At 35.5% G+C, this 22,942-nt stretch overlaps 1 long non-coding RNA gene and 1 pseudogene across 1 annotated transcript; both read right to left on the bottom strand.

Annotated features, from left to right (window-relative positions):
* The window catches only part of LOC109062242, a 995,865-nt pseudogene that overhangs the window by 412,950 nt on the left and 559,973 nt on the right, over window positions 1–22,942 (bottom strand).
* On the bottom strand, window positions 5,089–22,883 carry LOC122141499. The gene is made up of 6 exons (XR_006157844.1): window positions 22,493–22,883; window positions 20,605–20,934; window positions 11,089–11,106; window positions 10,582–10,608; window positions 10,382–10,497; window positions 5,089–5,909 (listed from the first exon to the last, which is right to left on the bottom strand). It is a non-coding gene; the product is annotated as an uncharacterized LOC122141499 (long non-coding RNA).

Raw genomic sequence — 22,942 nt, 5'->3', positions numbered from 1 at the left:
GGATCGTGATTGGGTGTAAAAGGGAGATCTCAGTCTTTGCCAGGAAAGCTGTATCATGGCTCAATACTTTGTGCCAAATTTCATGACTGAACTGCACTTCTCAATGCAAAAATTTAAAATTTTATTTTTATTTAATTTTGGTCTTTCCATAATATTGTGAACAGACTCAACCATGCAACATTCTGGGAGCGTTATTTTATGATTGCAAAAGCAACATTCTGGGAGCGTTATTTTATGATTGCAAAAATGTTCCTCTAACGTTAGTATTCAGTATTCGTTTCTCCCAGTTCATTGGACACTTACTTTCATTTATTTTGGGAAAAATGGATAAATTATGTAATGTTAATCCGACAGATCTACACGACAGCTTCCAGAGCGCATTAAAGATCAACTAACATGGTCATTAAGTTTAATTAAACAACAAAACAAATTAAGAATAGGCTGTATCATATTAATTCATGATATAATGGATTTTTTTTTTTTGGGGGGGGGGGGGGAGGCTGTATCATATTAATTCATGATATAATGGATATTTTGGGGGGAAAATGTGCCTGCATGATACTTCACTATGGAAATAATAAGATGCTATAGATTATTTATTTTTTTTGTGCCTGCATGACACTTTTACCATTGTCCATTGACATAACAGATCACAAAAAAAATTCAGGCTGTCAATTCATGTACTCTTGGGGCCTCCTGTTGGGGACTTACAGTAGTTTTGTTTATGCCTTGGTCCGGCTCTGTGTGAGATGGAATACTGAGGTCTCTGTAAACGTCCGTATAACCCAAAAATTGTCATGTGCCATATGAAGACAGTTGCTGTTTTTTTAAACCAAGTAGAATAAAAAATGTAAACCTGTGTGGTTTTTGCATAGAGGTATAATCATTCAAAATTAAAGGAAAATTAAAATCGTCACAATTTTTTGAACCATTCCAGATCTGATGACCCAGAAAAGTAATTATTATCACATTCATTATTTTTAGAAAAACACTAACCGATTGCAAATAAGGGGAACAGAAAGAGTATAAGTGCTGTCTTCATATTGACATAGAGTGGAGTGAATATAGATGATTTGTAGTGAAGTCCTCTGTTCTCTGTGTGTTCGTCAGCGATCCGTTTTTCAGAGTCGTGTCATAATATGAGATATATGATGTGTTCCGTGCATTAATATAGGATTTCTGGTTCAGGGTGAGGCACAGAAAAACGGATCACTGATGAACAATCAGTAGTTATTAAAAATCCTGACTCCTGAGTGTTTCTTAATTGATCCGTTTTTCTGAACCGCACCCTTAACCAGAAATATAGCCCTATGGCACGAGAGTGTCATAATATAATATAAGATAGCCTAAAGATTTCTGGTTCGGGGTGTAACTGATCTAATGACCCAGAAAAGTTTATTATCCCAATCTTATGTTATGACAAGTAATTTAACGTGATGTTATTATAAGAACATAAGAGCTCTTTTCAGTATGTTAATTTATTAAAACAAACAAACAAAGAAAAAGTTTTGAGAATTGATCCAAAGTATAGTCTAATTAGAAACTGTCAAAGAAAACAAACATCATTATGAGGAAAAAAGAAACCGTAAGATTGTATTACTTTTGTCTACTGCTTTCCACGAGTAAAAACAATAAACATGTAAACAATAATGAATAGCCTACATAACCTGAATGATATTTTTTCACAGTAGCTACATAATTCGATCCATTTTTAGTGTTTTGATGTCTTTAACAGCAGCAGTTATTGCTTAAATGTAGAAGGAAGCTAGTTTTGTTCTGCAAAACAATTATACGAAATCTAGAAAGTTTCTGGTTAAAGGAAGTCAGTCCCATAATCATCCTGTACATAGAAGACACTAATAATTACCCTATACAAAGAATAATTATCCTATAATTTATCTTACACAAGTAATTATCCTATATCCACCTTATTTTTCCTGTAGAGTGGGCGCAGCCGTCTGTAAATTGTATGGGTCTGGCAAAAAAGCTGATTTTGCTGCTTCATATTGCAAATTGGTGTGTCTTACCATGTTATTTTTAATGTATTATCTTAATTATGAACACACTGGTTTGTAGTGCAAGGAGAGTTTTACCATTTAATGCACTTTTCTTCTCATTATTACCCTGTAGTGACTAATGATCCAGAAGTCTCACCCATAGGTTTACTTCCGTGTTGAAGAATAATACGGATACAAAGCATTATTATCCTATTATCCTATAGAAATAAAAGCACAAGCCCATACACACCCCAGATATCGTCTTTTCCTGTAAATCAGAGCTGTTCCCAGCACTGTTTTTATCTTTCACCCAAGGTGTCATGAAGATCAGATTTTTCTACATTAGTGAAAATGTTTTTAAAAAATTGTGATTCTGTGATTTTTCTCCTCCTTTTTTTCCTTTTGTTGTTTGACTGTCATTAATGCCAACACTTAACTCAAGACACAAGAGGAGACTCAAGATTTTTAAATAATAAGCAATTTCTTCACCTTCAGAATGGGATACTGTGGTAAATGTCACTGAATTATTGTTTGGAAAAAATGAAGCTTTTTTACACTCTTGAGAGTCAAACATTAAAATAATAATAATTATCACACAGCAATCTTAAATGCAAATGATTGCAGAGATACTATTTTAAACTGAACTGAGATGATGACATCACTGAATTCATTTCTGAACTGCCTTTAACTGTCATTTTGCATTATTGACACACTGTTTTCCATAATTAATGTTGTTCAGTTGCTTTGACGCAATCTTTTTTGTTTAAAGCGCTATTTAAATAAAGGTGACTTGACTTGACATTCTAGCGATTGTGTTCAGTTAAGATCAGAGTCTAGCTGATAAAACACCCGTGTGCTCTTTTTACTATCAGAAGGTCCAGAAAGCCAGTCATTCTGATTAAATCAGATCTTACAAGTTATATGAGGGTGTAGAGAGAGAGTGTTTGTTCACACTGTAATGTATGTTTCTATGTAGTCCTAGTAGACCAACCAGTCACATTATCAAATTACAAATCAATCCTTGTGCTGTTCTTCCACAATGTACATCCAGGTTTATGTTGCAGATCCAGCAGATAGTTCATGTTGTTTTTTATATTATACAGTATTTTTTTATTATTTATCTTTATTTAATAATATTTTATTATTGGTTTATGTCTAAGTTTCTTTTTAGGTTCGCTTTGAGTAAATTATGACTTCTCTGTTTCAGAGTATGTTCAGAATGACACACAGCTTGTTCTTCAGTTTTTACAAAGCACAAGGTCAGCGCTGTCTCTAATACTTCTGGGTTTCTTTTGTAATGCACTGGCGCTCCAGGACTGAGCTTGGACACCTCTGCTTTAATACCATCTGTGACGAGTGGGGCGGGGCAAAGAGCCGTGGGAACGGAGCGAGGCCGGTGGAGTGATGGGGAATGAGCGACACCTGCTCCACTCACCGGTCTCGAGTCCCGCCCCACTCGTCACACCAACACCTCTGCCATAATACCGTCATTAGTATAAAGACACATGATGATCCTATAAACGCATTTGTGATGAGAATACCTCTTAATATCTGCAGAAACTGTGTTAAGTTTTCTACAGAGACACAGACACACAGCTCACAGTAGATCTGTATCTGCCCTTCATCTGTTATTATCTTAACGGTCATCAGACTTTTATTTTATTGTTATCATAATATATTAACTATGTGAGATACTTACACCTTCTTTCCTCTAGTGGACTACTGTAATATAAAGCATTACAGTAAGCATACAGTATTAAAGTTCTGTACACATTGTTGAAATACCTGTTCTGTCTATGAAACACCTGAATGATTCCCAAGAGGTCCTCACAGAAGCCTGTAGTGTGATGACCTACTGCATCAGATCCATTACGTAGTGGATGTTTAACGTGCATGTTTTTGTGTGTGTGTGTGTGTGTGTGTGTGTGTGTGTGTGTGTGTGTGTGTGTGTGTGTGAAATCTGGTGTGTGTGTGTGTGTGTGTGTAAGGCATACATCATTATCTCTTTTTTTTCTTTCTCAGGAGACTTCGATTCTTTTTATTTTTTTGGATCTGTTATTTTTTTGTGTGTTTTGTTTTTGATTTTTAATTTTTTTGAAATTGTTTTTTTTTTGGTTTTTTTGTATCAGACGGTAGTGTGAAAAGCAACTTTTGTTTTTTTTTTTTTGTATTATGGAAATTATTGTAATAGCTATGGTGTTTTTACATGTGCGTGCAGTTACATTTGCCAACTTTACAAAAATGAGATTTGATTTTATTTGGGAAAATAAACCACACTGGAAGAAATATAATGACAAATAGAAGATTTTAATCATTTGCTTTTTAAAAGTTTTTAATCATTTGCTTTGGTTTTTTATATTTGTTTGTAAATATTATTTGTTAGGCTGTAATATTTTTTTTTTATTTTTTTTTTATTTTTTTATTTTATCTTTTCCAATATTATGAATGTTTATTTTTTGATCAATGACAGTAAATATTTCAGGAAGCATGTATCTTATCTTTATACAGTGATCATGATCTTGTCGCCTCACTGTGGACAAACTACGAATTACAACAGTGACTATGTAGATCTTTCTACATAAAACAGACACGGTACTATTATCATTTGTATGCCTTTAGTTCTAATTTGGCACGTTAGAAAATAATGAAACGTATGAACAGAGAGGATGAATCTGCTGGAGCGCCACCTGCAGGATGAGCATTAAAACAACGTGATTTATTCACTGGATTGGATCTGATCCAGATATGAACACTGGACATTTACAATTATTTGTTACACAATTTATTTCTAAATGTAATTGACCGCATCTGTGTTTTTATACTGTATTAGTGTTTAAAATGAGATGAAATTTACATTTACATAAATCCTGTTTCGGGTTTCCTTTAGACTGATATTTATATCCAAATTTGGCCTTAAAATAGTTGATTTTTTCATTAAAACTCATGTAAACATGGTACATATAAACACTTTTCCTTTGAATTGACGTGATCTTTTCATTAACTGAAATAATCAAATATATGGTTTTTTTATCAATATAGATCAGTGAAATGTCTCAAATACTGAATTAAACACAACAGAATTAGTCACACACATTTTATTTTCTTAAACTAACACTGATAAAACTGTGATGTGTTTCCTGTTATAACTGGTTTATTAACGAGCAAAAGCTGAAGGAATGAAATGTTAGACAGTAAGATCATCTGTAAGTCCTGTATGAACACAGTTTTCAGAAAAACACTGAATTCAGATCAGTTCAGATATCACACGCACAGCTTATCAGGTGATAGAGAGAGATGGAAAAAAAACAGAATATAATGCAGTCTATATTCACAATACAAACTATTTAAGCATGAACACTTCAATAAAGCACAAATATGTGCCATGTAACAGCGCAAGAGCATCAAATAGAAACAAACAAGCAAAAAAGAATTCAAGTTTTTTTTTTTTTTTATTGGTCACATACACGATTATATAGAGAATATAAGCATATATAGGCCTACGTTAATTAGCTTGAGATTACTTCTGCACAATCTTGCAGGTGTCACAACAATCAAGTCATCTCACAGTGTAACATCCTGCATTACTGTAAATCAATTGAACTAGCTTTTAGTACAAAAGAATATAATATCATCAGTGCAATATCAGCATCAGCGCAAACAGCAAACTGTTACATCAACGTCATCATAAATCAAAGCATGCTTCTCTATTTGTCAAAAATGAAAGTCTTCACTCATTAGTTTATATATTGCAAAAGCAAAAATGGCTTGACTTCAGTCACTCTCCATGTGTGAATTGTTACTGTATAGTGACTATAAACTACTGCTGTTCTCTGTTTCAGGGATCGTTTAGTTTAGTCTCTTCATTAGCAGGATCATCTGTGTCCTGGTTCTTATGGTTTTGTCCATTCTCTTCTAAAATGAGGAAGAGAAAACAAACAAAAAACAAACAGTCTGAACTCATCATATAACACTGATGTAGTATTGTAATAATGGAGTTTAATAAATGAATTAATGAAGACACAGTAACAAACATGAAATGCTGAGGTTATGAACACAGAGGAAGAGCTCAAGCTTTAACTAAACTATTAAGATTCTGGTTCATTGATAAAATTACCCTCTTTTTGACCAATACACAAACAATAACTGTGATATACAGAGGACCAGAGTGACTGTGAATAATGGGACAATTATTAATAGTGTTTCAAACATTAAAGAAAACTACAAATTAATATGACTAAATATAGTCACAAAGTATATAAATATATAATCAAATATTATATTTTAATGTATTATAATTTGTTGAAATGTGTTAATGTGTTTATTTTAAATTGCAGTATCTTATTATGTTTTATGGCTTCTCTTAGAAAAATCAGAAATTCAGTAAAAAAAAAAAATCATTAAAGGTCAGCTCTGTCTTTATATTCATATTAATGATAATAATTTTAATGTTGTTATGATATCTGAATGAACAACAGGAATGAATCCAAATCATACACATCTTACAGTGTTTGATCTTCCTGTTTAGATCCGATGCCTCGCTAAAAACAAACAGATTTTAGTTTACTGTAAATCTTTCATTTTCACAGGAAGACAAGAACCCTCTTAAACATGAAGAGCAATCTTACCGACATAATCATCCAATCACAGATTTATTTAGTTTTTGTGTCAGAAATAACTGTCCAAAACTAATGAAATATAGATGATAGAATAATGAAGAATCTGAGGATCCTCAAATGCAGACTGTGTGTGTTTTGCTTCAAGAGAGCAACCATACATTTGTGTTGTGTTTTACTTGCTTTCTTTTAGATTCATTCATTTATTCTTCATTCATTTATGAGCAACCATACATTTGTGTTGTGTTTTACTTTTTTTTTTTTTTTATTAATCCATTTAATCATATATTCATTTAGATTAGTACTATATTATTATATTATATTATTGTTTTTTAATATTATTTTTATATTGTTGTTTAGTCTTATGTCTATGTGTTGTTTATGACTATGCTAAGGGCTGTTTGTCTTCATGAATAAGAGACACGAGGAATGTTTATTGAAACTCAGGGTTTATGGGATGTTGTTTTTGAAGTGTTTTTGTGTTAGTTTGGAGATGTGTGATCAGTGCTGACTTTAGTATTTCCATATTAATGGTGTTTCTTTTGTAATGTGGTTTAATATTGAATATCTTTAAAGGCACATCACACTCCTTTAAACACAAACATGCAGAAAAAGCTGCTGAGACCAAACTCTATCATAATATCTGCAGGAACTGTGTTAATTTTGAGTTTTCTACAGAGAGACAGCTCACAGTAGATCTGTATCTGCCCTTGACCTGTTATTTCCTTTTCCTTTAAAGTTATACCTCAATTCTGATTGCCCTACTTCTTTTAAACTAAAAATAGGAAAGTATGTTTTTAGTTTACTTTTTATGTACTTCTTAGAAATGGGCTACATGCACTCCTCAGAAATATACTTAAAATGACATTTAAGTATACTTGACTTATGCACTGTAAAACCTGACAAGTCACAGTAACTCAAACCGTTTGAATAAACAGATTGTCTTTACTTAAACCATGTAAGTTTTAAAACTTTGCAATTATGTAATCAAGTGATTAATTAAGTGCTGATTGAGCATTAGTGATGAACAGCTGCTGTTAATAAACAGCATCACAAGCTCCACTTATTAATAACCAGACTGACTTTATTTCTGTCAGACGTTTACAGAAGATCTTATTGAGAATTAACTAAGGTTTAGATGTTGATTTATGTTTTCATTTGAAGTAACCATGTTAGAGATCAGTGTCTGCTTTAGTTGGGCTCTTGACCCTTGACTTCTGTCTTAGATTATTTTTTTTTTTGGAGGTTGTAACCATGTGTTTTTGAAACATGTTTGTTATAACTCAAAAACCCAGAGAAAATATGATTAGGTATTGGTTGTTATACAGCATATTGGTGATGATAATCATCAATTATGGAACTGTTTAGAGTTAAAAATCTTACTAAATAGGTGTTCTATAGTTAGTTTAATTGATTACAATGAAAGCCATTCAAAAAGTCAGTATTTCATTCATAATCAGTTAATATAAAGGACTTTCCAAACAGTTTTTGGTCTTCTATGGCGGCAATTAGTCACACACAGACATCAATAATCAGAATATGAACCTCAACAATGGTTACGAAAAAAAAAAAAAAAAAACATGCTGAAATGCATGCTGGGTACTATTGTAGTCCATCTTTCCAACTCATCCATGGCTCCCAGCATGCTCTGCTGCATTGTTGTTGGTTTTTTTTTTTTTTATGGTCACCATTGTTGAGGTTCATATGCTGATTTTTGATGTCTGTGTGTGACTAAGTGGCACCACAGAGAACCAAACTGTTTGGAAAGTTCTTTATATTAACTGAATTATCACAGAACCACTGGCTCTTAGAATCACTTTTACTGTAATCAATCCAACTAATTACACAACACAGACTTCAAACAGTTCAATAATCAATGATTATCATCACCAATATACAGTATAACAACCAACATCTAGGTACAGGTTAGATTTAAAAAAAAATGCTAACCTGAATGCACTGTAAGGTGCTTTGGATAAAAGCAGCTTCTAAGAGTGTGAGTGTGTGTATAACACCTGATGATATTTTCTCTTGGCTTTTGAGTTACAACAAATGGTTACAACAGCCAAAGAAAAAACTAAGACAGAAATCAAGGGTCAAGAGCCCAACTAAAGCAAACACTGATCTCTAACATGGTTACTTCAAATGAAACAATAAATCAACATCTAAACCTTAGTTAATTCTCAATCAGATCTTCTGTAGACGTCTGACAGAAATAAAGTCAGTCTGGTTATTAATAAGTGGAGCTGGTGATGCTGTTTGTGGGGTTGTTTAATCAGATCTTGAGATATTTAATGTATTTTATTTCAGTTTATTTTATCTAAGGCTGTGTCTGAAGTCAGTTGTAGTTCTTGTGTTTTCTCTTTTCTTCAGTGATTCTGTTTGTTAACAGCAGCTGTTCATCACTAATATCACTCAATTAATCACTTAATTATTTAATTGCAATGTATATCTTCTTTCAGTGAACTCAACTGAATTAAGTTCAGAGTACTCATAACTGTTAGTTTTAAAACTTAAATGGTTTAAGGCAATCGGTTTCCTCAAACGGTTTGAGTAAACCCAACTTGTCATGTTTTTAAGGATATTTGTTTACACAAAAGGGTTTGAGTTACGTTACTTGTCGGGTTTTACAGTGTGTTAGTTTTAAAACTTTAAATTGTTTAAGGCAATCGGTTTCCTCAAACGGTTTGAGTAAAACTAACTTGTCAGGTTTTTAAGGATATCTGTTTACTCAAACGGTTTGAGTTAAGTTACTTGTCGGGTTTTACAGTGTACGTACAAAAAGCCTAAATATATTTGAGCTATTCCTAGAATCCGTGTTTTCATTGTTATACGGTAGAGGGTGCTAGTACACATCTTCTGTGCAGAAAAAAAAAAAAAAAAACAAGTGAAGAAGAGAGACGAAAAAATGGATACACACGAAACACGATCATCTGACATGAAACAGCATCAAAACTGTAACATTATGGATGTCAGCTGATGAAGAGGTAATGATTAAACGTAACGACTGTAGTGTTGATCTGCTTTTTTATTATCATTCTGAATCCAATTCATAGTCTTTTTTCAGCTTTTTGTTCAAAATGTTATTTCTTTATTTTTTCTGAAACTTACCCACAAAAAAGAATGCGTGAAGCTAGAATAAAATGTTTTTGTTTACAAGCAGATACTCTGTTTTTTCTTTGGATGTTTTGTATCTTCAGATATTCATATAAAAAAAAAAAATTATATACCAAAATACATATAACATATAAAAAACCTTATTGGGGACATAGTAGTATACTTAAAGTATGATGTAAAGTTCACTTAAAGAAAACTTATGAGTATACCTGCAGTATAAAACTACTAAACTAGTAGTTTACTGAGACTATACTTCAAAGTGTACAAAGTATTTAATTAGTAAACTATCAGTATACCTATAAGTTCACTTTTATTATAACTGCAGTACAAACTACAAACATAGAGGTAAACTAGTTGTGAACTCAAAGTTTGCTATTGTTATACTTAAAGTATACTTAAAAGTATACTTTTATATACTAGAAAGTGGGCCAATTTAGTCCCAAGGAGTATTGAAACAGTACACTTACAAGTATACTACTAGAACACTGGTATTTGTATACTTGCTATATAAAGTACACTTAAAATATACTTGAACTTTACTTAAGTTTACTTAGTAAAATAAACTTGAAGTATACTACTTTTTTGGTAAGGGTCAGTAATCAGACTTTTAGTTTTTTTTTTTTAACAATTACATAAATTGTGTATGATACTTACTTTGTCTTTTTAGTTCAGAGATCTTTCTCTGATGGTTAATCACAGCAGCAGCAGCTGCAGCAGAACAATAACACCAACACCAATCCCTGCTTCAGCAGCTGGAGACACACCTGAACCTGGAACAGATAAAGAGAGACAGTCATTAGTGTGAATGTGTGTCTGATCTATAACAAACACTGGAAACATCAGCACGACATTACCTGAGTGAAGATCTGAACCTGGAACAGCTAAAGAGAGACAGTCATTAGTGTCAATGTGTGTCCGATCTCTAACAAACACTAGAAACATTAGATTAGATTAGATTAGATTAGATTAGATTACATTAGAATTTTTTATTTTTTATTGGGTTTGATTATAATTTTTTGTCATTATGATGTGTACAAGTACAGAGCTAATGAAATGCAGTTAGCGTCTAACCAGAAGTGCAAGAATATTGTGTTTTATATACATATAAGTGCAGAGTAAGTGAAGCTATGATTTACAGAATGTACAATGGAGCTGCTATATACAGTATTAAGCAGAGTAATGTACAGAATATAAATAGGAATGCAATGTAGGGTTATATGTACATTATGAACAGCAGCAACGTTAGAACAGTGGTAATAAATACAGTTGGATGAGTGTGCAACAGTATTGTTAAACAATGTATTCTATGCAAAATAACAGTAGCGCAATGATATTTTTTATAGCCATCAGCACTACATTACCTGAGTGAAGATCTGAACCTGTAATGATAGAGAGAGATGGACATTACTGTCAATGTGTCTGATCTATAAACAACACTAAAACAGCTGCAAGCTGCAATGACGAGACCAAGCCACCACCAAGCTCTGATGGCTTCAGAAAAAACACTGCACATCTGTATTTGTTACATTCAGCTACATGCTTTGTTCATGTGTTTTCTGTGGGGGCATAAAGATATTCTTCCTACAGGGGGTGCTTCATGGTTCAGAAAAAAACAAATTTTACTGAACCATAATAATATATATATATATTATATATATATATATATATATATATATATATATATATATATATATATATATATATATATATATCATAATTAATATATATATAAAGTAGTTTTACAGGAGACTTTTTACACTAAAAAAAAACAAATATTCAACAGTATTAATTATAGTTTGGATATATAATAGAATTATACAGAATGTAATAACATTAAGATAATAACCCCCCGCCCCAACCACGTGAGGGGGAGATCACTAAAACTACCCACCATGAATATCAATACAGAATTTCCTGACCATTTCCCAGTAATTTATTAAAGTTATTGAAGGTGAGAATTCAGGTCTGAGTATATTCAGATGAATATTGGTCCATCTCACATCACCCTCTCATCCATTAACTTGCTTAAACCCATCAGCAGTCCCAAAGTTTGTTTGTTCACATTTACGGCATGCCTTTACTATCAAACTTTATAAGCTTCTTCAATTTTGACAAACATCAAGTCAGCCAAAAGTTTTAAAAACTCAAGCAGTGGGATTTAAGATCATAATGTCATTGCAATATCATCCATTTCATTCATACCAATAGTTTGCATCAAAACACACAACATTGAAAGAGCAAGTTTTGCCCAGTTTTCGATGCTGACCAACCGCTCTTGTTTAGATTTGTTGAATCCAAATGGTGAAGCAGCTACTGTAAATGGATGACCCTCTTCTGAAATGGCCAGAAGACCAAATACAAAAGAGTGGCCAGCAGACATGTTAGATCTGTGACACACAGTGACATTCACTAAACTGAGAGAAAAAAAAAAAAAAAAAAAAAAAACTTAAAAGATTGAGAGATTTACTCTCAGAGGAGTGTCAAGGTGTAGGTTAGTTTGCAATTTTACAGTCATGGCCAAAAGTTTTGCAGTGAGCAGTGACATTAATTTTGTGTTTTGCAAAGTTTGCTGCTTAAGTTATGCTGATGTTCATTCACATTGTTTCTAGAATATTAAGTAGAGTGATCAGATTCATTTTAAATAATGGCTGTGTATTAAGCACACCTTATTAAGCAAGGTGATATATTGGGATATTTCTTATTTTAGGAATAGTATTTATTGTAAGGAAAGCTGTCATTAAGAACACACCACCATATGCAATCCTTAGAAATAAATATATATAAACCCGATCCCAAAAAAGTTGGGACACTGTACAAGTTGTGAATAAAAACAGAATGCAATGATGTGGAAGTTTCAAATTTCAATATTTTATTCAGAATACAACATAGATGACATGTCAAATGTTTAAACTGAGAAAAATGTATCATTTTAAGGGAAAAATAAGTTGATTTAAAATTTCATGGCATCATCACATTTCAAAAAAGTTGGGACAAGGTCATGTTTAACACTGTGTGGCATCCCCTCTTCTTTTAAAACAGTCTGCAAACGTCTGGGGACTGAGGAGACAAGTTGCTAGAGTTTAGGAATCGGAATGTTGTCCCATTCTTGTCTAATACAGGCTTCTAGTTGCTCAACTGTCTTAGGTCTTTGTCGCATCTTCCTCTTTATGATGCGGCAGATGTTTTCTATGGGGGAAAGATCTGGACTGCAGGCTGGCCATTTCAGTACCCGGATCCTTCTTCTACGCAGCCATGATGTTGTAATTGATGCAGTTTGTGGTCTGGCATTCTCATGTTGGAAAAATGCAAGGTCTTCCCTGAAAGAGACGACGTCTGGATGGGAGCATATGTTGTTCTAGAACTTGGATATACTTTTCAGCATTGATGGTGCCTTTCCAGATGTGTAAGCTACCCATGCCACACGCACTCATGCAACCCCATACCTTCAGAGATGCAGGCTTCTGAACTGAGCGCTGATAACAACTTGGGTTGTCCTTGTTCTCTTTAGTCCGGATGACATGGCGTCCCAGTTTTCCAAAAATAACTTCATATTTTGATTTGTCTGACCACAGAACAGTTTTCCACTTTCCCACAGTCCATTTTAAATGAGCCTTGGCCCAGAGAAAACGCCTGCGCTTCATGTTTAGATATGGCTTCTTTTTTGACCTATAGAGTTTTAGCCGGCAACGGCTAATGGCACGGTGGATTGTGTTCACCGACAATGTTTTCTGGAAGTATTCCTGAGGCCATGTTTGTGATTTCCATTACAGTAGCATTCCTGTATGTGATGCAGTGCCGTCTAAGGGCCTGAAGATCACGGGCATCCAGTATGGTTTTTCCGGCCTTGACCCTTACGCACAGAGATTGTTCCAGATTCTCTGAATCTTTGGATGATATTATGCACTGTAGATGATGATAACTTCAAACTCTTTGCAGTTCTTTTTCTCTGAGAAACTCCTTTCTGATATTGCTCCACTATTTTTCGCTGCAGCATTGGGGGAATTGGTGATCCTCTGCCCATCTTGACTTCTGAGAGACACTGCCACTCATGTTGCCAGTTGACCTAATAAGTTGCAAATTGGTCCTCCAGCTGTTCCTTATATGTACATTTAACTTTTCCGGCCTCATATTGCTACCTGTCCCAACGTTTTTGGAATGTGTAGCTCTCATGAAATCCAAAATGAGCCAATATTTGGCATGACATTTCAAAATGTCTCACTTTCAACATTTGATATGTTATCTATATTCTATTGTGAATAAAATAGAAGTTTATGAGATTTGTAAATTATTACATTCCTTTTTTACTCACAATTTGTACAGTGTCCCAACTTTTTTTGGAATCGGGTTAGTAAATAAATAAAAAATATTTAACCAGAACAAGGTGGGATCTGCATTTGCAATAATCAGTCCCTGTAACATTTAACATTATTGAACCACTTTTTGTGCAGTATGAGTAAAGAGGGATAAATTAAAGTGCTTGCAGGATCCTTTAGTTTAAATGTATAATACATATAAAATGTATTTTTATAAAAAGGCCATATATATTTTTGGACCCTGATTTAAAGGTTTCACAGTTTAAGATTACAATTGTGACATACAATGTCATACATTTCAGTGTTTCCCAGCCTTAAACTCTATTTGTGGCGGCACTCCCCGCCCCCCATATATAAATATGTAAATTATTTTTCTGCCAGCAGGAGGTGCTATTAGATAGGGAGAGATAGAGGTTTCTCCGGTAATGGCTGTATACAAAGCAGCGCTGAGCTCGCAAACGCTGATTTATCAGGCATTACTTGCAAGATGGAATGCTTTTTGTTTTTTCTTCTGAAATACAGTGATATAAAAACACCCGTGGCGGTTTTTGATTTTGAAACTTGCAGTGCTCATGTTTATTCAACAAAGTCAAAGCCTTTTGGAAATCTATTTGCGGCGGTCAGTTTTTTATATTGTGGAGGCCCGCCACAAATAAATCAATGTATGGGAAAAATCTGAATTTTGATCTGTACAAAATAATTACATCTGCTTAATATCAATGAAAAATAAAGTGCTTACAGGATTCTTAAAGAAAACAAAAACACTGTAAAAACAATAAAAAAAATACAGATGTTGAACCTTTCCACTTGGATTTCACAGGTTTTCAGTTTGTATTTATGTTCTGAGTGTAATCGCCGAAACCACGACACGAGCACCGCACCAACTGCACAAAACACCACCAAAATGAGAGAAAGCTGCAGCCGTGGGGCGACCCTCCTGCCTGCTGTGCCCTGCGAGAGTCTCGTCACACGGGACCCCGCGCGAGCCTCTTCACACGGTCCCGCGCGAGCCTCTTCACACAGTGCATATTGTATGTTTTTTTTTTTTTTAATATCGATATTCCATTTTTGAGAATCACTACAGTATCGCCAAACAAAATATCGCAATACTCACATGTATCGATATTTTCTTACACCCCTAATAAAAGGAGGGAAGAAGTGCTTCCCATCATTGTGTTTTATTGTTAACAGTGGTTACTCCAAAGAAACACATGCAGCCATCATTGCTTTGCATCAAAATGGCCTCACATACAAGGAAGTTGCTACAAAGAATATTGCACCTGAAAGAACCATTTACCGGATCATCTAGAACTTTGAGGAGAGAGGTTCAACTGCAGCTAAGTGAGTGTCCAGCAAGTGTCAGGACTGTATCCTCCTGAGGAGTCCGCTACAGAATCGTGTCTCCAGCAGTGCAGAGCTTGCTCAGGAAAGAGTTCAGTTTGGTGGGTAAGTGCATATACACGCACAGTGATGCCAAGACTTTGACAACGTCCTGGTATTAAGAAGGGCAGCAAAGAAGTCACTTCTCTCCAAGAAAAACATCAAAGACAGACTGACATTCTGCAGGAAGTACAGGGATTGAAGAGCATAAGACTGGTGCAAAGTTATTTTTTCTGATGAAGCTCACTTCCGAATGTTTGGACATCTGGAAAATTGATTGTTCGGAGGAGAAAAGGTGAATCCTACCATGAGTCCTGTGTTGTGCCAACAGTTAAGTATCCTGAGACCATCCATGTGTGGGGTTGCTTTTTTTAACCAAGGGAGTGGGCTCTCTCATAATTCTGCCCCAAAATCACTGCAATAAAATAAAGAATGTTATCAAAACGTCCTGCAAGAGCGTCTTCTTCCAACGATCCATGAGCAGTTTGGTGATGATCTGTGCATTTTTCACCATGTCAAAAAGCAGGAGTGATAAAGAAGTGGCTCGAAGATCATTACTTTGAATTTTGCATCCATGGCCAGGCAACTCCCTGGATCTCAATCCCATAAAGAACCTGTGATCAGTCCTCAAAAGGCATGTGGACAAACAGAAGCCCACAATTTGTGATCAACTCAGAGAACTAATAAGGCAAGAATGGATTGCCATATCACCAAACACGCCTGATGAACAAACAGAAACAATTTCTCAGTTACACTCCAGTTATTCTTCCATTATAATCATATAAACTTGTGTGTAAAAAGAAAAAAAGCCTGCATAGCTGAAATATATAGACCCTCAGATAAGAGACATCTGGAAAAAATACAAGTGGGGCTTTTTCTTTACCATAACAAGTCTGGGGGACCCCTTCTCTTAAGGAGGAATCAAATTGTATGCATAAGGACAACTATGAAATTTATAGAACACGCCTTAAAGGAAAAACTATATAAAATGTAAGTCAGAACAAACATTCAGGAGATTTTTCTCTGCAGAGAACTTCTCGGCTTTATTCTCTTTGAAATAAAGTCTATCTTCTGGAAACAAAACCCCAAGACTGAGTGTGATTCTTCAGATCAGCGGCAGACGACACTTCAAAATCAAATAAATAAATTGTATGAAAAGTTGTGCTATAGATGATAATGGAATAGAACTGATTAAGATGCAGGGATCTACTAGGATGGAGGGGTAAAAAAAAAGAAACTGTTCTTTTGCCTGACTGCCCTGGTATTGGGGGCTCTGAAGAGCCGGCCAGATGGCAAATGTTCAAAGATGGGGTGACTTGGATGTGAGGGATCCAGAGGGATTTTCTGAACCCTTTTCCTCACCCTGGAGATGTGCAGTTCTTGAAGGGTGGACAGGAGAGCTCCAATAATCCTTTCAGCTGTCTGAACCGTCCTCTGTAGATTTCTAATGTCTGATTTTGTAGCTGAGCCAAACCAGACAGTTACTGAAGTGCACAGGAAAGACTCAATGACGGCTGAGTAGAACTGTTTCAGCAGCTCCTGTGGCAGGTTAAACTCCCACAGCTGGCGAAGAAAGTACAACCTTTGTAGTGCCTTTTTAACATTGGAGTCAATGTGATTGTCCCCACTTCAGGTCCTGAGAGATGGTGGTTTCCAGTAATCTGAATGACTTCACTGGTGAGTGGGGGGAGTCCAGGGGGTTTCTCCTGAAGTCCACTATAATCTCCCCTGTTTTGAGAGTGCTGGATTTAAACCCCAAAACTTTATGTATTCCTTGTGGAAGTCACACACTGAATCTTGTTGTTGGTGATGCAGCCTAGTCTTCTGTGATGTCCATCAGTTTCTTTGGGCTGTTACAGTGGCTTTACACTCTATTCAGCTCCTCAGTTCACCGTTGGACCATTCTCAAAGAACATGTCAAGAATTTTATACTGAAGGCATTGCCAGCCACCAGGTGGGAATGTAGAGTTGAAGCTGTTAAAGCTATTCGTTACCAGCTGCCTGAAATTGTGAAGTTGTTAACTGCTTTAAAGGAGCACGCCATAGAGAAACCAGATGCAGATGTTGTCTCAACAACTGAAAGCATGGATGACATTGATGCAGAAGACCTGAAGCTTGACGTAAAGGGTGCAGTTAGGTCCTTTTTCAACGCATATCTCTTCACCATTTGAGATGCTGGACTATATATATATATATGTAGAGAATATACTTGACATATATCCAAATTTGAGTATAGCTTTAAGACTACTTCTCACTCTCCCTGTAACAGTAGCTTCAAGTGAGAGAAGTTTCTCATCACTGAAACTAATCAAAACATACCTTAGGTCAGCTATGACTCAGGAGAGGCTGTCTGCACTTGCTGTTATCTCCATCGAGCAGGAAGTCACTGGATATGGAATCTGTGATTGCAAGATTTGCTGAGGCCAAAGCTCGCAAGGCCAGATATTTTAGCAACTACATCTAAAAGCTATGACTCAATCCATTCAGAACATAGCCTCATGTCATATGATGTACTATGATATGATAAATTTTAAAATTAAGTTAAAAGATGTACTATGATATGATTAAGTCCATTAAAAGACTCATCACTGTTCTGAGTACTTTAGACACAAAAATTAAACCAGAAGCTCAAGATTCTTTTTATTTGTTCCTCACCAATTAAAGCTGAGTTTATTAGTAAGAGAAAATAAGAGAAATTAATGTACATAAAAGTACATTCAAGAGAGAGCAAGAGAAGACAAATACATAAAGAAAGGTGAGATGAAGAGACAGGCAGACAAAGACAAAAAGAAAGGTGAGATGAAGAGACAGGCAGACAAAGACAAAAAGAAAAGGGTTCAGAATGCAGAAAAAGGAACTTCTGCACTTGGATCCTGATCTCTCGTGTCTCTGAATTTACTCGGTGTAACAGCATTCCACTCCCCACCCCACATTTTTATATTTCAAAGGATCTGTACTTGTACTATGACAGTAAAGTTGAGTCTTCTAATCAAACTATGTCAATAAATATACCAAATCTGTAGAATATAATAGAGTGAGCTGTAATACTCTACTCACTATAGACAGTAACAATGAATCTGTGTGTATCCTCTGATCTTCTGCTGCTGATCTTCACTTCATAATCTCCAGAGTCTGTGGTTCTGGTGTCTGTGATGATCAGAGATCCAGTCTGATTCTCCAGCTTCAGTCTGTCTCTGAATCTACCATCAGGACCATCAAATATCTTACTGGTCTTTCCAATGAAATTTTAGCTATAAGTTTCTTGTTAGTTCCGAATTTCCACTCAAATCTCATCATCGTCTGTCTGTTTATTTCAGTGACATTAATCTGTAGTAGATGACAGAATCTCCCTCCTTCACTGACACTGACTTCGCTGTGTCTGTATCACCAAACACAACTGATGAACAAAACACAAACACACTCTCTCAGTTACACTCATTAAAGGGTTAGTTCACCCAAAATTGAAAATTAGTCCATGACATTACTCACCCTAAAGGCGTCCTAGGTATATATGACTTTCCTTTTTTAGATTAATCTGATCAGAGTTATATTGAAATTGTCGTCTTTGATCTTCAAAGCTGATTTAATCAGCTTTGAAGTCAGCGGGTTTTGCAGTGCATCATTCCAAAAGAAGTGAAATAAAAGCACATCCATCAATAAAAAAAAAGGTGCCTCACACAGCTCCGGGGGTGAACAAAGGCTCCTGTAGCGAATCGATGTGTTTTTGTAAAGAAAAATATCTATATTCTCTCTCTCTCTCTGGTTTTATTGGCAGGTCGCAACCAACTTGTTCAGGTGCATACTGCCACCTACTGTACCAGGGTGTGCAACTTCAGGGCTTCATGTATAGAGCATAGTAATAATTATTATAATATATATATATATATATATATATATAGATTATATCTATATATATATATATATATATATATATATATATATATTTCAAACCATAATAATCACTTTAATCTAGCTTGCGCTCACTGTTGTAAATGGAAGCAGCTCCGGCGGATGACGTATGAAGGTCGGCGCTGCGCATGCGCCGCTCAGAAGTGCTGAACGTGGAAGCTCAGGGGAGAGAGAAAAAAAAAACAATGTTCACTAATTCGAAGTACAAATCAAAGATTTGTAAAGGAGAATGTCGGAGGATTTTGATATAAGCCAAGAGGAGACTGGTTTTCCTAACCTAAAATAAGGAAACTTTACTTCTTTTTTATCCTGTAAACAAACGTTGGTTTTTCACGAGACTCATCCGGCATGCACAAAGCTGACCTCATACGTCATCCACCCGAAGCTGCTTTCGTGTACAACTGTTGGCGCAAGCTACATTAAAGTGATTATTAGGTTTTTGAATTGGGATATTTTCCTACAAAAATGCATCGATTTGCTACAGGAGGCCTTTTTTCACCCCCAGAGCTGTGTGAGGCACCTTTTATTATGGATGGATACACTTTATTTCACTCCTTCTGGACTGAAGCACTGCAACACCCAGTGACTGCCATTAAACAGCTTGAAAGATCAAAGAGAATTTTTAATATAACTCTGATTGGTTTAATTTGAGTTAGATTAATTTTTATAGAAGTAGGTTGTTTTGAAGTTGGGTGATTTGTATAACTCCAGTTATTTTGGTTTGAACTAACCCTGTCACATATAGTTTAATAAAGCTTTAACTGCGGTACAGTACATCAACTACAATCCTCTGCCAGATATTCCCCATTTTGGACTTTAATGTTGAAGTGTTAGCATTTTAATTTCCTGTTTTAACCTTGTAGTCTGTTTGTAGTTTACCTAATTAGTTTATTGCTTGTTTCAACCTATTTCTGGTTAACCTTGTTATTCCTGTGTATATATAGATCTTGTTTTTACTATGTTCCTTGTCTAGATGTTTCCTTTCATGGATGTTAAGTCAGTATACTTGGTTCTTCTTTAAGGTTTCCCTTGTTCTCCTGTTTTGGTTTATCTTGGTTATTGTTATTAAAATATTAAGCAGCACTTGGATCCTGATCTATCGTGTCTCTGAATTTACTCGGTGTAACAGCATTCCACTCCCCACACCACATTTTTACATTTCAAAGGATCTGTACTAGTACAATGACAGTAAAGTTATGTCTTCTATTTAAAATATGTCAATAAATATATCAAATCTGTACAATATAATAGAGTGAGTTGTAATACTCTACTCACCATTCACAGTAACACTGAATCTGTGTGTATCCTCTGATCTGCTGCTGCTGATATTGTATTCATAAAGTCCAGAGTCTGTGGTTCTGGTGTCTGTGATGATCAGAGATCCAGTCTGATGATCCAGCTTCAGTCTGTCTCTGAATCTCCCATCAGGACCATCAAATATCTTACTGGTCTTTGCCCTAATTTTAGCTATACGACTTCTCTCAGTTCCGAATGTCCACTCAATCTTATCACGTGTCTGTATTTCAGTGACATTAATCTGTAGAGTGACAGAATCTCCCTCCTTCACTGACACTGACTTCACTGTGTCTGTATCACCAAACACAACTGATGAACAAACACAAACAGTCTCTCAGTTAAGTGACATTAATCTGTAGTATATTATATATGGCCATAGTTTTGAAATGATTACAAACTTTGGAAAGTTAGAAAGACAGAAAGAGAAATGTGGAAAATATAAGACGGTTCAAAAGACAGATAGTTGAATTCACGATTCTTCATATGTTTTTATGGGTGCAAAAGACAGATACTTGTTATAAGCTAGTAAATAGCACAGTGGAAATCATTTTTTTATTATTTATTTATGGTGGAACTGAAGTTAATTAGAACTCCAAACGATTAACATGCAGCTGTAAAAGACAATAAATATGTCTCTAACTTACCAACCAGGTGCCAACAGCACAAACAGCAAAAATTTATGTTTTATAACATTCTCTTTACTATTTCAAGGGTCTGAATTAGTTTTAGTCAAGTTTGAAAACCTAATAGCGCCTCTGCAGTAAAGATGTGTATAGCAAAAACAATAGACGAAAGCTGTGTCCCAAACTGAAGTGCGTGGACTACGGAGTGGGCTGGGCATTTAAGTGCGATTGCGTCACAGCAGACTGGCCCAGTTCAGGATGCACCCTCCCAAGACCGCATTCCAAGACCGATTGCGTCATCGCGGCGCAACGAATGCCGTTTCCCAGGAAAATGAAGTATACATTTGATGAACACTTCACACCCTACCATATCCCAAAATCACTTGCACGCAAATGATGATGATGTTTATATTCAAAGAACACGCGAGTGATAGTTCTGAAATGCAAGTATTGTTTTCATTTACTCAAATACAAAGCGAAAGTGTTAAAAGGCAGGATTTTTTTTAACACAAAGTCCACAAACAATAAGACAACCACTATATAAGGCAATAGTCTTTCCCTTTGTTGTGTTTTTGTAGCGCTGTCATTCAAGATATGTCTATGTTTTAACCTAACATTAGCACTTCAGTATTTTATGCATGTCTTGCTGTGTCGTATTTTCTCTTGTTGCAAACCTGTCTTTATATTTTTCATAAGTGTTTCCATTTTCTCTTGTTTTAGTACTATTCTGGAGAAAGTGAGCCTGCTGGGGAAAGACTTAAAAAATACAAAGTTAATAGACACATTTTTGCTGAAATCCATTGTGCTGTTTTTGTTAACAGGCATGGTTTATTTGCTCTGAGACAGAGGAGAGAAGAGCACAGGGAGAGCAAGTGTCCTGGGACAGGTGAGGGAGGGAGTGGAAGCTGGTGGAGTTACTCAGGGTGAATATCAAACTCCAGAGAGAGACAGAGGAGAGAAGATCACAGGAGAGCAGGGAAAGAATGGAGGGACTGTTTTCTCTTCTTGAGAGAATGCTTAAGGGGTCATATGATGCGATTTAAATTTTTCCTTTCTCTTTGGAGTGTTACACGCTCTTGGTGCATAAGGATGGTCTATAAAGTTGCAAAGCCTAAACTCTCAAATCCAAAGAGATATTCTTTATCAAATTTAGGACTCGTCCACGCCCCCCACGTCTCTACATCACTATGTGGGAAGATTTGAATAACGCCACCCAGATGTTCACGCAAAGAAAAAAGGTTTACCTTGTATTCTCGTTGAAGTATTGTTGTTGCCGCCACCACTATGTCGTTAAGACGCTGTGTTTCGCTGAGGGAATACATCAACTTTGCACTGTGGATCACAGAATCGGCTTTCACCGTGGATGAAGCGGAGTCCAGCCCGGGATCATCACATGTGGTTACTGCAAGCTCCTTCGTCGAATCCGTTGTCCGTGCTGTTCTCAAGCTGCCTGCCTCTGGTCACTCAAGGCTGCGATGTTGTAACGCTGTTTCGATGAGAATGCGAAGCTACTTTGTTTGGTCTTCCAAAAGAGGACACAAATCAAATCAAAATCAAATCGAGTTTTATTTATAAAGCACATTTAAAATCAACCTTGGTTGGCCAAAGTGCTGTAGAGTAAAATAAGATAAAAAAAACAAACAAAACAAGACAAAAAAACATGCAAGTTATGGTACATTAAACGTATTAGAGAA

The sequence above is a fragment of the Cyprinus carpio genome, chromosome B22, assembly GCF_018340385.1.
Source record: "Cyprinus carpio isolate SPL01 chromosome B22, ASM1834038v1, whole genome shotgun sequence".
In the NCBI taxonomy this organism is placed as follows: domain Eukaryota; kingdom Metazoa; phylum Chordata; class Actinopteri; order Cypriniformes; family Cyprinidae; genus Cyprinus; species Cyprinus carpio.
This window is presented reverse-complemented; position numbering and strand designations above follow the sequence as displayed.